Source organism: Delphinapterus leucas, chromosome 14, assembly GCF_059928025.1.
Source record: "Delphinapterus leucas isolate spDelLeu-1000000601 "Yukka" chromosome 14, BTC_Dleu_Yukka2, whole genome shotgun sequence".
In the NCBI taxonomy this organism is placed as follows: Eukaryota; Metazoa; Chordata; class Mammalia; order Artiodactyla; family Monodontidae; genus Delphinapterus; species Delphinapterus leucas.
The window spans coordinates 84776043-84792783 of record NC_143142.1 but is presented as its reverse complement, the minus strand read 5'-3'; positions in this window follow the sequence as shown (position 1 = coordinate 84792783).

The following is a 16741-nucleotide window of genomic DNA, read 5'->3' as shown; positions in this document are numbered from 1 at the left end:
TGGAGATATTTGATCTTGAGGCCGGAAAGTTGCAAGACGCAGTGATTGACTAGGCAGAAAGGGAAGGGGAAAAAGTTCTCCAGTGGGAGTTCCAGAGCCCGTCCTGGGGCTGGTTTTGGAAACCGAGGAACAAAACGTTAGAAGAATAAATACAGAGGAAAGAATGAGAATAGTTTTGGTTGACTTTGAGTGCCCATAGATAGATAACCAGGAGGGGACCAGACCTCTCTCTCTCTCTCTCTCTCTCTCTGTGTGTGTGTGTGTGTTTGTGTGTGTGTACATTGAAAATTCAGTGGATGGGTCAGGGCTCGAGATAAACATTTAAGAGTCACCAGCATACAGTTGATAGCTGAAACTCTGAGGCTATTTCCGAGAAAGAGTGTGTGACATTAGATGAGCAGAAAATCAAGGGTGAAATGTATTTTAATGTGTTTTCATCTTTATGAGATTAAAAATTCATTTAAACTCTTGATCTCTCCAGAAATAAAATCTTATTGTACTACATGCAAGTCATCTGAATTGTTTGGGTAACCAAAGGAGTGAAGAATCCTGTTTCTTTCACACTTGCCTGAGAAACTACTTTTCATAAGCTGTGCACTTTGAGACTTATGAAAATATGTGTCTAGTTTTAAGAGTCAAAAATCATTTTAGAGAAATCTGTTTACAAACTCTTACTGCAGTTGTAAGCATGGCAATGACAAATACCACTATCCCCATTTTACGAACGGAGATCTGGATACTTGGGAAATTAAGCAGTTTGCACGTTGCCTAGAAAGTTCAATGCATCACCAGTCACTTTTACTGAGCTCCCATGGTGCTTAATTGAGCCCAGCAGGTGCTGGATTCTGAGAGTGTTTTAGGCAGAAGATAAGAGACAAGATATCCACTTCCCAGATCACACACACACACACACACACACACACACACGGCCTCATTGCCAAGAGGGCTTCGTGCTATGGAGACACATCATGTTTGCAGAAATCAGTTTGGAAATGTAGTGTCAAATTTCATTAGCACCAAGACTCCCCATACCTTTAGGTTAATTCATCACGATCAGTATTAGCTAGAATGGAGCCTAAGGTTTTCCTTGCAGTGAAAGAAATTCACCTTGTCAAACGCAATAATTTGGAAAACATTGAAGACAATGGCATCCCTAGTGCATCTGACACCCTGAGCAGATCACTTTCTAACAGGTATTTCTCTATACAACAATTTGCACAGCTGCTAAATCATACCACAGATGAAACATTTCATTTTCTTGGTTCATACATTTTTTTTAAAACAAAGATGAACAGTTATAAAGGAAGACTCACTTTCGGTTATAAAGGCAATATTTAAATCCAGTGACATGTTTTCTGAATGTTTTATGCTTATACTAAAATTTGCACTTAGGAAACAAAAATATTACAGCTTACACTGAAGGCTCTATTACACAGTGTTAAAAATTTAAACACAAACAAAGATCTTTTAGTGGTCACAGAGAATGAGAAAGTGGAAGTAATTCAATTCAGTTTCTCAGTTTACCATCACCGCGTTATAGTGGTTTTTTTTTTTTCCTGTATACTGTTTTCGCAGCATTACTCTGTACCCCCAGTGTCACAGAATGACTGTATAAAGGGGAATCTCTAAATTTAACTTTCATGGAGACCATGATGTTTATTAAAGAAGAGGAATAAAAATGTGTAAATTTGTAGCTTGCATATGTTATTAAAATTCACTGGTAACCACAGAAACTCTTTAGAACTTACATCAACAAAATATCTCTCGCTTTTCTCCAAGGATGTATATTTTATCACTGACCTTGTTTATTTTTATTTTTTTTTAATAAATTTATTTATTTTATTTTTGGCTGTGTTGGGTCGTCGTTGCTGTGCACAGGCTTTCTCTAGTTGTGGCGAGCGGGGACTACTCTTCTTGGGGTGCACGGGCTTCTCACTGCGGTGGCTTCTCTTGTTGTGGAGCATGGGCTCTAGGTGCGTGGGCTCAGTAGTTGTGGCTTGTGGGCTCTAGACCACAGGCTCAGTAGTTGTGGCGCACAGGTTTAGTTGCTCTGCAGCATGTGGGATCTTCCTGGACCAGGGCTCGAACCCATGTCCCCTGCATTGGCAGGTGGATTCTTAACCACTGTGCCAACCGGGAAGTCCACTGACCTTGTTTAGAATTGCCAGTTCATGGTGATAATAAAAAGCAGACAGATTTAAGTCAGCTCAGTTACTCATTTCAAATTTTCTGCAGTCAATGCACTTCCTCCCTTTACCCACTGCACCTCAGTCAGATTATGTCCACCTGCCCTGTGCATCCTATAAAATGAATAATGAAATAGCTCTACAAAGTATCTTAATGTCTGTTGTAACTATACCCAGTAATCCCAGATTTAAAATATTTATGTATATATGAATCAATGTATAGTTGAACATTATCGTGTATGATTATTATGGGCTTGTATGATAGTTATGGACCTGTATGAACACTATCTTGTATGAGTGTAATGGACTAAATGTTTATGTCCCCCTCAAATTCATAAGTTGAGACCTTATCCTCAAATGGGATGGCGTTAGGAGGTGAGACATTTTAGAGTGGATTAGGGTTAGATGTGGTCATGAGGGTGGAGCCCTCGTGAATGGGATTAGTGTCTTTACAGCAGTCACTAGAGAGCTTACTTCCTCTCTCTGCCCTCGGACAGGTGAAGGCACAAGGAGGAGATGGCAGTCTGCAACCTGGAAAGGGTTCTCACCAGAACTTGACCTTGCTGGCACCTGGATCTAGCACTTCCAGGCTCCAGAACTGTAGGAAATAACTCTCTGTTGTTTATAAGCCACCCAGTCTATGGTATTTTGTTACGGAAGCCCAAGCAGACTAAGACAGCAGTGTTGTTGTTTATTTTTATTTTTATTTTATTTATTTTTTTAAAATAGAAGCTGCAGCTCAACCTTCACTATAGTGGGTGAATGTTCCCGTGTAATAGTGATGCATGCCTTGTAACAAGAGGGTGTTTAAAATAAGACCCACGGGGCCCAGAAAACTGGAGTTAGCCTTGTATTCCAGGCAACAGTAAAGGGACTAAAGTAATGAAGCTTATGAAGGCTTATGGAGAAAAATAGACACAATCAGGCATTTGAAACTACGACCAGCTCTGAGGAAATCATGTAATTCCATCTTCCTCATCAGTGCTCTGTGTGTTAATGTCCAGCATTTTGCCAAAGGCCTTAATCATGGCTCAATGAAATCAAGACTACTCCCTTACTACCTCATCAAAAAGACATTTGGGCATTTGAATAACCAAGGTTAAAAGCTCAGGCATTTGTAGACTCTGCAGCCATAAATGTCGCCCTCGCTGGGTTCGCCGCGTCCTCATTGGAGCCACTGACCAGATAAGAGCCCTGCGGTGCGCTGCTGGGTGTGTCATAACCCTCTCCTTGGGGTCCCAGCGCTTTTCTCACAGATGACCCTCAGCCGTTCTGCAAACACCACCAGGAATCTGGATGTGGCTGCGATGTACCGAAGCTGACCTGCCCCCATGGCAGGTAAGAAAGACAAGTGGAGAGCTCCAGAGTGACTGCAGAGCCTCCTTAGCCATTGCCCGGCCATTGAACACATGGCCCGGTAGAGACACGACCGCTTGGACCTTGCTCGGATGTGTGTCTAGTTTCAAACTCGTTCTTTCCCTAAATGTTTGCTTTTCTTTAATTCTCCAAATATTTACGGGTAAGGAGAGCATTCTAACTCCGCAGATACTTATCTGCTATGTGAGCAAACATGTTACTTGCCTCTCTCAGAGTCTTAGGTTAACTCTTCTGGTTTGAAAGGAAAAAAACTGGGGAGAGGAGGGTCTTTTTGAGGAGTGTCCTCTTCTGAGGACAGAGTGATTTCCCGAAATGCCACAGACCTTGACAGGTGAGCTAGGACACCACGTTACCTTTCCCCCAACGAAGTCAAACTGTTGCAGATTGAATTGTTGAAATTAGAGTCCTTCTCTCACTCTGAAGGCTACACTTGACCTTAAGGATTTCTGAGAATTCGTGTGTCCTGCACGGTGGGGAATTTCCTCCTGCCATCCTAGCTGATTCCTCTTTGCTTCAAGTGTTTCTCCTGCTCTAATTCAATCGAATTTAACAAGTTTGAGACCATGATGTCCAGCAGCTGTTCAGGCAGAAACACACAGGGAGGTAAAGGGCACTGAGAATGGCTACATTAAATGAATCTCTGCGTTAGAAGAGAAGGTATTGATTATGTTCCTGTGTTTCAAGGAGTAGAACTAATGAGCTGCTGTGGGAGTTGAGTTAGACAATTCTGCCTCTTAGGGAATCGCGGAAGGATAAAGAAGCTGGATTTGCTGCAGACGTGGTCCTCGGCTCATTGGACATGGACCTGGGCATGTGGGGCGTCAATACAATGCTGACATGAAGCCATGTCACCAAGGCTGGCGGGTCCTTACTATGTCTGGTACTATCTGTCATTATTACTAGTCTCTGCATTTATAGCATCCTGAAAGCCTTTAGAAAAATGATGTCCTGTGTGGTCAAAACAAGCCTTGTTTTATTAGTGGAAGATGGGGCTCAGATATGTGGAATGATTCACTCAAGTCTTTCACGGGGCACAGGTAGAAAGTATTACCTCTGCATGGTCAAGGGCGTGAGCTCTGCACTCAGCCAGTTTGGTTCAGTCTTAACGACATTTGCTACGTACAAGACCTCAGCCAAATTACACAACCCTCTGCTTCAGTCCTCATTTGTAAAATAAAGTCGTTGAGAAGATTAAATGAGATAATACAGGCACAGAGCTAACCAGATGCCTGACACGTAGTAGGTTTTGCATTTTAACTGCTGTCTTGATCATCCCCAGGACAAAACAGGAGATGGAAGAACTGGGTAACTGGCATTCTGAAGCCACTGCTTTGAGACAGTGAATTTGATGCAAGTGACTCTTGCATCATATTTGAAATACAAAATGATTTCAGCTTTTTAAGTTTTATGTTATTTTATTGCAGCGAGAACTTACCATAAGATCTGCCCTCTTCACAAGATGTTAATCGCACAGCCCAGCACTGTTAGCTGGGCTAAAGGTGAATGGGCTAACTTGAAATAAATTTTCAAGTCATTCTAAAGCTAAAATCCCATATTTGCTTGAATTATCTCAAAGCTTGTAGTTGAACTATGGATGAAGAACTGCCTCAAAGGAACAGATGCACACAGTTCAGTTTGGAAGAATTGGCCTAGATCCTTATTTTCCTTCAAAATCCTGTTCCAATTTTCTGTGATCAAAAAAAAAAAAAAATCTAAAATCTACAGTCTAAAAATTAGGCACAAAAGCATTGAATACCCTTGCTGACAATTAACACATGCTTCAAACAGGCATACTTCTCCAGGTCTAAGTCCTTTATCTCTATAATGCTCCCTTCTCTGAATTTTTCTGTTGAAATTCTTCTCTTTCTTTCTTCTCGACCCATCTCAAATTCTGGTCACATATGACTCAAGAGAAATTTTTTAAATTAAGGAACTTAGAGTAAATCTTGTAAACCAACATATCCCAACTCTATTCCTCTAAATACTAGTAAGTCTACTAAAAAAAAAAAAAAAAAAAAAAAAGGATTTGGTGGTCAAATAAAGTTTAGGAAACATGGAGCCTTATTTTTTCCTGCGAGGAGACTGCCACCGCCCATTCTCACATCACACTCTAAAAGTCTGTAACGAAGTGACTCTTTATGTTTGTCATGATGGCCTCCTGAAACACATGCCCACAGAACCCAGCCCTCCTTACTTTCCACGAAATATCTCTAGGCTTGGTTTTCCACACAGCACAGTGCTTGAAAGCACTTCTTCAGAGCCCAGGGGAGAATCCACAATATTGAGGGAGGAACCTCACTGACTGTGTTTACACTGAGATCACAGCAGGGTGGAGTGGGCTGTCGTCCACTGGTGGGGAGCCATTGCCAGTCTGGGGGTAGGTGAGAAGGACATGGAACAAGGCAGTGTCAGTGGACGTGGACAGAGGAGAACAAAGCGGTGAAATATTGCCAGGTCGGCCACCGAGTGGAAGGATTACAGCTGAGTTTAAAGTCTCAAGGGCAGCTGTGTGGGAAGAAGGTTGTGCCATTTCTTTTGTTTAATTTAAATAATTTTTCATGTTTATTTTTTCATGAGTCCCATAACAAAAAAATATACATTACCCATTACCCAAATATAAATTTGCATTGACGATACTAACTTTAAAAAAAAAATTTTATTGGAGTTGATTTACAATGTTGTGTTAGTTTCTGCTGTACAGCAAAGTGAATCAGTTATACACATACATATATCCACTCTTTTTAAGATTCTTTTCCATTACAGGCCATTACAGAGTATTGAGTTCCCTGTGCTATGCAGTAGGTTCTTATTAGTTATCTGTTTTATATATAATAGTGTGTATATGTCAATCCCAATCTCCCAATTTATCCTCCCCCCCATCCCCTGGTAACCATAACTTTTTCTCTAAGTCTGTGACCCTACTTCTGTTTTGTAGATAAGTTCATTTGTACCTTTTTTTAGATTCCACATGTAAGCGATGTCATATGATATTTGTCTTTCTCTGTCTGGCTTACTTTGCTCAGCATGACAATCTCTAGGTCCATCCATGTTGCTGCAAATGGCATTATTTTGTTCCTTTTTATGGCTGAGTAATATTCCATTGTATATATGGACCACATCTTCCTTATCCATTCTTCTGTTGATGGGCATTTAGGCTGCTTCCACGTCCTGGCTCTTATAAATAGAGGGCAGGATGATTTCAGTGGTTCAGGACAAAGTTTAGAAGAGAGGACGAGTCTGGGAAAACAAAGGTTGGGCCGTTATTTCATAAAATAATAATTAAAACAGATTGCTGGCTATGACCACTGTGTTTGGGTTAAGGGACGTACAAATTTCCCTTTTCAAAAAATTCTAATTGTTTATGGTTAACCGTATGTGTTTGTCTTTTGAAATTTATCTAATTTTTTTAGCACTTTTTGTTTTAATTGCACTCCTACCACAGTTCTTTTCTTAAAAAAAATAGTCATTTTTATCCCTATTATTTTTTTCCATCTGGCTTTTTTTTTAGGCTGTCAGAAGCACAAGCTGCAGTGGAAATGATAGGAGAATGATGGGTGAAATGCCAGTCCTAATTAGAGACTTGATTGCTCTATAATAAAAAAGCTGCTATTCGATTTGGCTGGGGCTGGGTTGTCAGGTAGAATGAATCAAATATGTCTGTACTTTCATTTCAAAATGTGAAAAATATGAATGTGCATTATGTATATTGTATTTCGTGGCTATAATTAATTATGTGTCTTTGGAAATGATGTCCGCAGAGACAGTTGATTTTATGTTCAATCTGTATGTGCATTTGTAAAACTAATTTGTTCTCATTAAAATTTTTAAGGGTTTATTTGAGCTAAACTCAAGAGGTTTTCCTGGGTTTCAAACTCACAAAATACAAAGCAAAGTCTAATTTCAGTTTTTACTAGGGAGTGAGATATTCAATGCCTGAAGCATTGTACTAGATATTATTGTAGTGAATATGGTTGGGCTATAAAAAGAAAGAGAAGACAGACTTCCTTCCCGGAAAGTGCTTTTAAGCTTGTTTGAAAGACGAGGGTATAAAACAAATGAAAATAATACAATGTGAACTTCTATTGCTTAAGAAAAGAACATGATGTTAGGTCAATGAAATATCAAGCCTGTCATGATGAGCTGACCAATTCTTCCTGTTACCCTACAGAGATTTGCTTTTTTGGGGGGTTGGGGAGTGGAAATTGCTTGTCATTTCTTCCAGTTTTTACTTGCACTATTTGCTAAGTATGTTAAATACTGATGTTAAAGTTTCAAAGGCACTGTCTCAAGTGGTATAAAGCATTCTTTCTTTGTCAGTGTCAACAGTAAATTGATTTGCTTTCAAGCAGACCCACAACTGAAATGTAATATTTCACATAATTTATCCCCCATTCACGATAATGAGATCTATTCATTGCTGTGGATATAACTGCAGTTATTAAGGCAACATTTACAAAAATTTTTTTCTCACTTTTATTTGCTCATATGATTGTAAATCCATACATTCTCCTAGTCAAGCTATAACTAATTGTTCAATGTTGTATGTTAGGTAGTTCACAGATATGTTAGAATTAGTTTAATTTTTAAAAATATTATTATTATTATTCAGTGAAAGTACAAAGAATATTGATGTCTGAAATGAATAGGCTGACTTTCCTGGGTTACAGAGCTCCATTCCTTTGTCAGTATTCTTTTGCTAATTTTCAGCATGACGATGACGGTAAAACAAGCTGATTCCTCTGTTTTATTTTATCCAGTTTCAGAGCTCACTACCCTCAACAAGATGAAGCACTTATTTCCCTCTTTATTTGGTGTTTTCAGAGACCATTAAGCCTATTTTGTCCACACTGGGAAACAAGTAATTTTCTCTTCAAGGTATTTCTTCTTCTCAACAATGCATTTTTCATTAGCATCAATCCTGTTCTCCTGGAAGTCAGACTTCTCTCCTGGAAGTCAGGCCCAGCTGTGGCTAGAACATGGGCCAGAACTTGGACGTAGGAAAAATAAGGGAAAATATGGGCTTCCCTGGTGGGACAGTGGTTGAGAGTCTGCCTGCCGATGCAGGAGACACGGGTTCGTGTCCCGATCCGGGAAGATCCCACATGCCGCGGAGCGGCTGGGCCCGTGAGCTATGGCCGCTGAGCCTGCGCGTCCGGAGCCTGTGCTCCGCAACGGGAGAGCCACAACAGTGAGAGGCCCGCGTACCGCAAAAAAAGGAAAAATAAATGGTTGTCATAAAGCCTCTACGATTAATCCTGAGGGTGATATTCAATTGCTTCCAGGTTTCAGCTTAGAAGAGGGTACATGATTAGACGCAAGGAGGGGATTGCATTTTGAACCAATGGTAGTTGGAGGAGACAGAACTTGATCACATCAAGGCAGCACCAGCAAACGGGGATGAAACTGTGAGACTAACATGGGATCGCCCAGGACTCTGTTTTGTTTTTGTTTTTGTTTGTTTTTGTTTTGTTTTGTTTTGCGGTACGCGGGCCTCTCACTCTTGCGTTCTCTCCCGTTGCGGAGCACAGACTCCCGACGCGCAGGCTCAGCGGCCATGGCTCACTGGCCCAGCCGCTCCGCGGCACGTGGAATCTTCCCGGATCGGGGTACGAACCCGTGTCGCCTGCATCAGCAGGCGGACTCCCAACCACTGCGCCACCAGGGAAGCCCCAGACTCTGGAATATAGAGAGGGGCAGTGGAGCCAGAGCAGGGCACTTAAGAACACCACCAGCAAAGGAGCAAGAACCTTCAAAGTACCTGCACAGGAGACCAAGGTGTAGACACCAGCTAGGAGGAGACCAGGGACCAAGGAAGTGAGAACATTTCAGAAAGACATCAATGGCAAATGCAGCAGAGGGGCTCCGCAAGAGAAAAATTGGCCTTGAATTTTATAACAGGGACATCAGTGCTAACTGCTACCAGAGTTATCACAATGATGTGACAAGGGTGAAAGGTAGATCCCAATAAGGAGAAAAGTGAGGATTAGAAAAGTCAGGATTGATAAACAGCAAGGACTTACTGTATAACATGGGGAACTAGATTCAACATCTTGTGGTAACCTGTGATGGAAAAGAATCTGAAAAGGAATATATACATCACTTTGCTGTATGCCTGAAACTAACACAATATTGTAAATCAACTTCAACTTAAAAAAAGAAAAAAATAAGGATTAGAGACAGCAAGTATGATCTGATCTTTAATGAAAATTGGTTAAGTTGTGCTTATGTGCTGTTGGCATATACTAGATGCTAAATAATTGGAAATAATTAAAATAGTTATTATCATCAGTAGTATATGGCTCTATGTACAGCAAGAATTAGACCCTAGGTTTTTTCTTACATCACTTAGAGATACTTTGTGATATTAAAAGTCATAAAATTTCTCCTCTGTCTCGTGAATTTTAGGCATATAAAAATTCTAGAATTTCACAGAATAGCTATTCTTGAGAATTGTTGATTTTTTTCTTATTCTGTCATCTCATCAGGCTTTACCCAATATAAAAGTTTTCCACTCTTTCTTATTCCATCGTCTTTCACATAACCAATTCCTTGAAAGAGACAAATCTCTATTTACATAGGACATGATTGTCTATGTAGAAAATTCCAAGGACTCTACAAAAAATGAAACCTAGAACTAATAAGGGAGTTCATCAAAGTTTTAGGGTATAAGATCAGGAGACAAAAATCAATCGCATTTCTATATATTAGCAATGAATATATGAAAATCAGAATTAAAAACAATACCACAAGGAACCCATCAGCAAAATGAAAGGCAACCTATCAATTGGGAGAAAATATTTGCAAATCATTTATCTGTTAAGGGGTTAGCCAAAACATATAAGGAACTCATAAAACTCAATAGCAAAAAAGACAATCTAATTAAAAAATGGGCAGAGGATCTGAATAGACATTTCCCCAAAGAAGACATACAGATGGCCAACAGTATGTGAAAAGCTGATCAACATCACTAATAATCAGGGAAATGCAAATCAAAATCACAAAATATCACCTCACACCCTTAAAATGGCTATTACCAAAAAAAAAAAAAAAAAACCGAAAAAACAAAACTTGGATGAATCTCCATGTAATCGCACTGTGTGAAAAAAATTCAGTCCCAAAAGTTGCACACTGTAATTCCATTTAAATAACATTTTTGAAATGACAAAATTTGAGACATGGTGTTAAAATTAATGGTTGCCAGGGATTAGACTGAGGGTGGGCGGTAGGTGTGGTTATAAAAGAAAGTAACAGGAGAGATCTTTGGAGTGATGGAATATTTTGTATCTTGATTGTGATAGTGGATACAGGAACATACACAGATGCTAAAATTGAATAGAACTAAACACACAGTACAAGTAAAACTGGGGAAATCTGAATAGGAGTGGTAAATTTTGTCAATGTAAATTTCTTGGTTATGACAGTATTCTAGTTTGTTTGTTTTTTTTTTTACAAAATGTTAATATTGGGGGAAATGGATAAAATGTACACAGAATCTCTTTCGTATAAACACATAATGATGGCAATAAAATTTTCAATTAAGTTTATGCCCTTCTCATCACTTGAACAAATAGAGAGGTTGTCATTTTGTTTCCCATCAAAATCTAAGCACGTCATGCACATACATTCGTAATCACAGTGACGGCTGTCTTCCTTGTTTTGCTCCCTCCGAATACAGAAAAGGGGCCTTGCCACTTATATTGTAAATAGCTATTGCACTGGGCCAGTTCTCTCTGCTGTTGTGAAATCCAGAGATTTTAAATTATTTAAAATTTTTAAAAATGTACGTTTTGTCTGGACCCAAATCAGCAGTATCATTATTCTCTCTGGAGATTGTCTTTGAAATAATCCCCAACCTAAATCACTACTCAGCTGCTGTACAAAACAACTGAATTTGGCTTGGCAAACTGGGGTTTCCACTTTATTTTTCTCAGGATAACTCTGAGTCTGCCTGCTCTCTCCCGTGTGGAGTTGGCAGCTGGAACCTGGATTTTCTTACCCACTGTAACGCCCTTGCAAATCCTGCATATCTGTAATTGAGCATGGCTACAATTTCTTGATGTGCCCATGTTTGAAACTTCAGCTTTTGTTTTCATTGTTTTGACAGTTTCTTGACCACTGTATGGGTCAAAGGTAAATACCTTTCCATTTTTCCCTTCCACTTATCCTGGCTACCACCTTGCCCTGCTAATGCCTCATATTTCCTGTATAGCTTTTCAATTTCAGCGGGCACTCTGGTAAAATGTGTCACTTAAGTCTTAGGAAGCCTTGTCAGGTAGATATTTTTATCCCCGACTTACAAGTATGAAACGGAAATTCTGGGTAATTTTCTAAGCTCATAAGCAAGAGAGCGTGCCTTGAATTCCAGGTATTCTAATTCTAACTTGAGTGTTCTTCCCCTGACAATCACAACTGCTGGGGTGAAACAAAGCCTGGCTAGCTGGCTGGCTGGCTGGCTGACCTTAGTGAATAGTGAATATTCACCTTAGTGAATAGTGAATAGGGCAAGCTCTTAGAGGCCCACTGCGGGCCTCTGGTCCCAGTCAAGCCTTTCAATATAAACAGCATAATCCAGGATGGCTAAAATACTGCCTTGAAAAGCACAGACTTACCTTAAGCTTTTCCTAAGACTTTCTTTATTGGCTTATAGATTTTCAAAAACAGTTACTGAAAGTATTAGTTTAAGATCATACTTCCTGAGTTATTGACAACTAGGATAATTAGTTCTGAAAAAGTGCCCTACTCAGTGGTGAGACAAGACTGTCCTCCGAAGGGAAGGAACAATGACCTGAGGCATATTGAACAGATAAGCAAATGAATGAGGACATGAGGACCCTGCTGTTGTGATGGAGGCTATGGCATTAAGTCGTTTTAAAGGGAATTTGCTTAAAGGTATGATTGAGAAAAGCAAATTATGCAAACTACTTTGAATAGTGTGTATTCAAAGATGATTTTCTTCATTTGTTGCATCTTTGAACATTTTATATCCTTGTTACAGGTACATGTATTTTCCTTCCTGAGCACTTGACACGTCTCTGCTGATAAGGTCCCTCTAGAGAAGGAAGGGAGGAAGGCCAATTGCATTCCCTTTTGTGGATGAACTAAATCAGCCATCCAGGTTTGTTTTAAAAAATCAGGCTGCTGGAAGTTTGTCTCTGCTTCCCCGCAGTTACCACCGTCTTAGATAGAACGAGTTTAAATGAAAAGATCATGAAAAGTCTGAAGAAGCGTAGCGCTAGTTTGCTTTCACTGTTGTGTTTAAATATAAGGTGAGGGACTTCCCTGGCCGTCCAGTGGTTAGGACTCTGCGCTTCCACTGCCGAGGATGCAGGTTTGATCCCTGGTCAGGGAGCTAATGTCCCACATGCCTCGCTGCGACGCCAAAAAGTTTTAAAAAATAAAGATAAAAATAAATAAACATCAGGTGAACTGTGTACTTTGTCCATTCACGTTGAGGGGCCTCAGGCTGGGCTGCCCACCAGCAGGCGCCTTGAAACTGTAGCATCTGAGGGGAGTTCCTCTTCCAGCCCTGATCACCCGGGAAACAAGAGCTGCAGAATCTGTAAAAAATGGGAACAACAATAGTGATTCACAGGGCTTTTGTTACCCGAATTAAACGAAATAGGAGCTATGAATACTTGTAGTCCAGAATTTGATTTATAGTAACCGTTTAAGTTATTGCCTATTTACAATTTAAAAATTAGATTATGCATAAAGAATAAATAATGATTATATAGCTAGCACCCAATATCTACCCCATAATTAAGAAAAATAATTGCTTTTGCCCTTATTCTTACGATACAGAGACCATCTCCTTCCCTCCTATTCAGAGGTAACTATGTCCCTGCATGTGGTATTTATCAAGACCTTCCTTTGTGGATATGTCACTATTTACATATGTAGTGAGACAATATGTTTTTAGTTTTATTTGTGTCGAATTTTACATACATGGAATTATATTTCATGTGCTATACAACTTGATTTTTTGCTCACAATTATATGTTAGACGATAATAATTGTAATGGAAAAAAATAGAAAGACCACAGCGGGTAGTGGGTAGTGGGTGTACCAGCCTTGAGGAGGTGAGGAGTACGCTGGTGGTCCAAGTGTCTCCCACGGAGAATCGTCATAAAGCCTTTATGGTTAAGACCACGGGCCAATATGGCATTGGCGCCGGGATAGAAGAGCTTGTCAAGTTTCACCCCAAATTCTGTTTAGGATTTCCAGAAAATTGCTTTGAATCTCTATAAAAAGTTGATAAGTTTTGATAAATATTTATAAAGTTGACAGCCTCATGATTTTGAGCCTTGAAATCCATTAGTTGGATATAACTCTTTTTAATTTATTCTTTAATATAGTTCATCAAAGTTTTACAATTTTCTCCATAAAATTCTTGTACGTTTTTTAAGATCTATTTTTATGTAACAATTTTTTAATTTTTTATTATTTTTTTGCGGTACGCGGGCCTCTCACTGTTGTGGCCTCTCCCGTTGCGGAGCACAGGCTCCGGACGCGCAGGCTCAGCGGCCACGGCTCACGGGCCCAGCCGCTCCGCGGCATGTGGGATCTTCCCGGACCGGGGCACGAACCCGCGTCCCCTGCATCGGCAGGCGGACTCTCAACCACTGCGCCACCAGGGAAGCCCATAATTTTGATGTTTATTGCAATTGATCTCTTTTTTATTACGTTTTCTTAACTTCTACCTATGTACAGATTTTACATAGTGGTTTTGATTCCAACTGATAGCTTCACTCATTAATTCTAATAATCTCTCTATCAAATAGCGATACTTTTTATTTTTCTTGCAAATATTTATGTTTTTATCTTTTTTTCTTACCTCACTGCACTGGCAATATCCTTCAGAGCAAAGCTGAATAGAACTGCTATTAGGAAATTCTTGACTTGTTCCTAGTCATAATCAGTTAAACATTAAGCATGAAAGCTGCTATATATTTTTGTTGCAGGATTATTACCTTGAGAGTCACTTTTCCTTTTCCAGTTTCATGATGAATGTCTGTTAAATTTTCTCAAATAATTTTTCTGCATCTAGTACGATGATCATGGAATTTAACACCTTTTATATATTCATGTGATAGAATTCAATTGATTTTGACTATTAATTTTTCCATTAAAACTCCTGCTGTTTTATCCTTTTCATACATTGTTGGACTTGGCTTGTAATATCGCTTCGGCTTTTGTATCAGTGTTCACAAGCGAGGCTGGCTTGCCATTTTCTTTCTTGTGTTGAGCCTGTCAGGGTCAGCATTATAAGCTCACGCCGACCACATCTGTGGAGTGTTTTTCTATGATTGAAATGGTCTATGCAAGAGGCATTTGATCCTTGAATATTTGATAGAACTTTTGGTGATCTCTCTGGACTGGTGTTTTTTTGGAGGAAAATCTCTGATAAAGATCTGACAGTGATTATGGGACCGTCTGGGTCTTCTCATTCTTTTGGAGTCTTTGGTTTTCAGCTCTCCACTCTGTGCCAAGGTTCAAGAGGGACCGTTGTTCTTAGTCTCCTCACAATCAAGACTGTCCCCTTCAGACCTTGGGTTTACTTGCAGGGACGTCTTCTGTCATAGCCCCACCCTGAGCAAACCCTGGCTTGTCCCCTGACTCCACAACCCACAGGCTGCCGGACCTAAAGTGTAAATGTATCCAGTTCTGTGAAGTGTCCTCAAGGGAAAGCTTGGTTTCCATGCTGTGTCTCCCTCTATGGAGTTGTGCTCTCAGGGGCTCTGACTACTCCTTAAATTCTTGACAGAAAGTGAAGGGTATTTAAATAAATGTTTCTATTTTATTCCACAGTTTTGGTTGTTCTTAGCCAAAGGATGGTCAAGGTATATTTGGATATCCATACTGCTGGAAATAAAGGCTTCTTTCTTTCTTAATCGTAAGAGTCATTAAATTCTTAATCTTAATTCTTATGATAGTCTTCTCTACTTTTCATTTCCTCATTTGTTTCTTTTTATCTGGACAATACTCTAGCAATTTCTACCTCTGTCTCACTAGGTTAACTGCTTATATTCCTGTGTTTTTGATGCATGTAGAGCAATGACATTAATTATAAAAATGTTTGCTGCATTTTTTTCTTTGTGGTAGGGAGCATGGTAGGTGCTGGATGTAATATGAAGAATAGGAGAGGATGAAGCGTGGAGTGTTGCAGTGGGGATGGCCAACCTTGAGCAGAAGTGGGCGCAGGAAGGAGGCTGCAGGCTGTGGTAGAGGGAGCTCCAGACAGATTATTTCATATCTGCGAAAAGAAGTGGAAAGCAACAAGTTAAAGTAGAATGTTGAAATATAGCCTTGTTAGCCTGGCCACAGGCAATTTATTTCAGTCAATTTGATTAAATCTTTTTATGTCAAGCCATGTCATTATTCTTACTGTAGAGTACTTGAAGCGCATTTCTGGCCAGGCTTTCATTTCTCATCAGCTCAACCTAATACCACAAATATAATCTGAAATAATTTTAGGTATGTGGACATTTAAAGAAAATGTTCCTACTTGATGTTTGATTTTGTTGCACATAACTGGGTTATAGGCAGACATGAAGGAGGCAACCGGGGTGGAGAGAAAGTAGCAAGAAACCCCGGATCAGAAGGTCTCAGACTCAGTACTGTCTCCTTCTCTGACTCTGAATTTCATGGACAAGACACAGCCCTCTCTGAGCCTCAGTTTCCTGGTGTTTCAAATAGAGGCAGCAATGAATTTCCTCCTGCAGTTATGATTGGAATAAAAATTATGAAAATGCAATGCTAAAATGATGCTTTCAATTTTGAATCAGTTCATTTCACTCTCCTGCTTAAGACTCTTTAATGTCTTGTGATTTTACTTGGAATAAAATCTGATGCCCTCACTAGCCACCTATGTAATCTGGTTCCTTTCCAGCCCCTTCAATGTAATTTCTGTCCCCGCACCCCAGTCCCCCCATTGCTCATCCTGGCTGGAGCCAGCACCTTCCCCAGCTGCCCTTCTCAGACCTGTTGCTGTGACCAGGCTTTACACTTGCCCCTCCTTCTGCCTGACATTATTTTTCTTTCTTTTTTTTTTTTTTTAAGAAGATGTTGGGGGTAGGAGTTTATTAATTAACTTATTTATTTTTGCTGTGTTGGGTCTTCGTTTCTGTGCGAGGGCTTTCTCTAGTTGCGGCGAGCGGGGGGCCACTCTTCATCGCGGT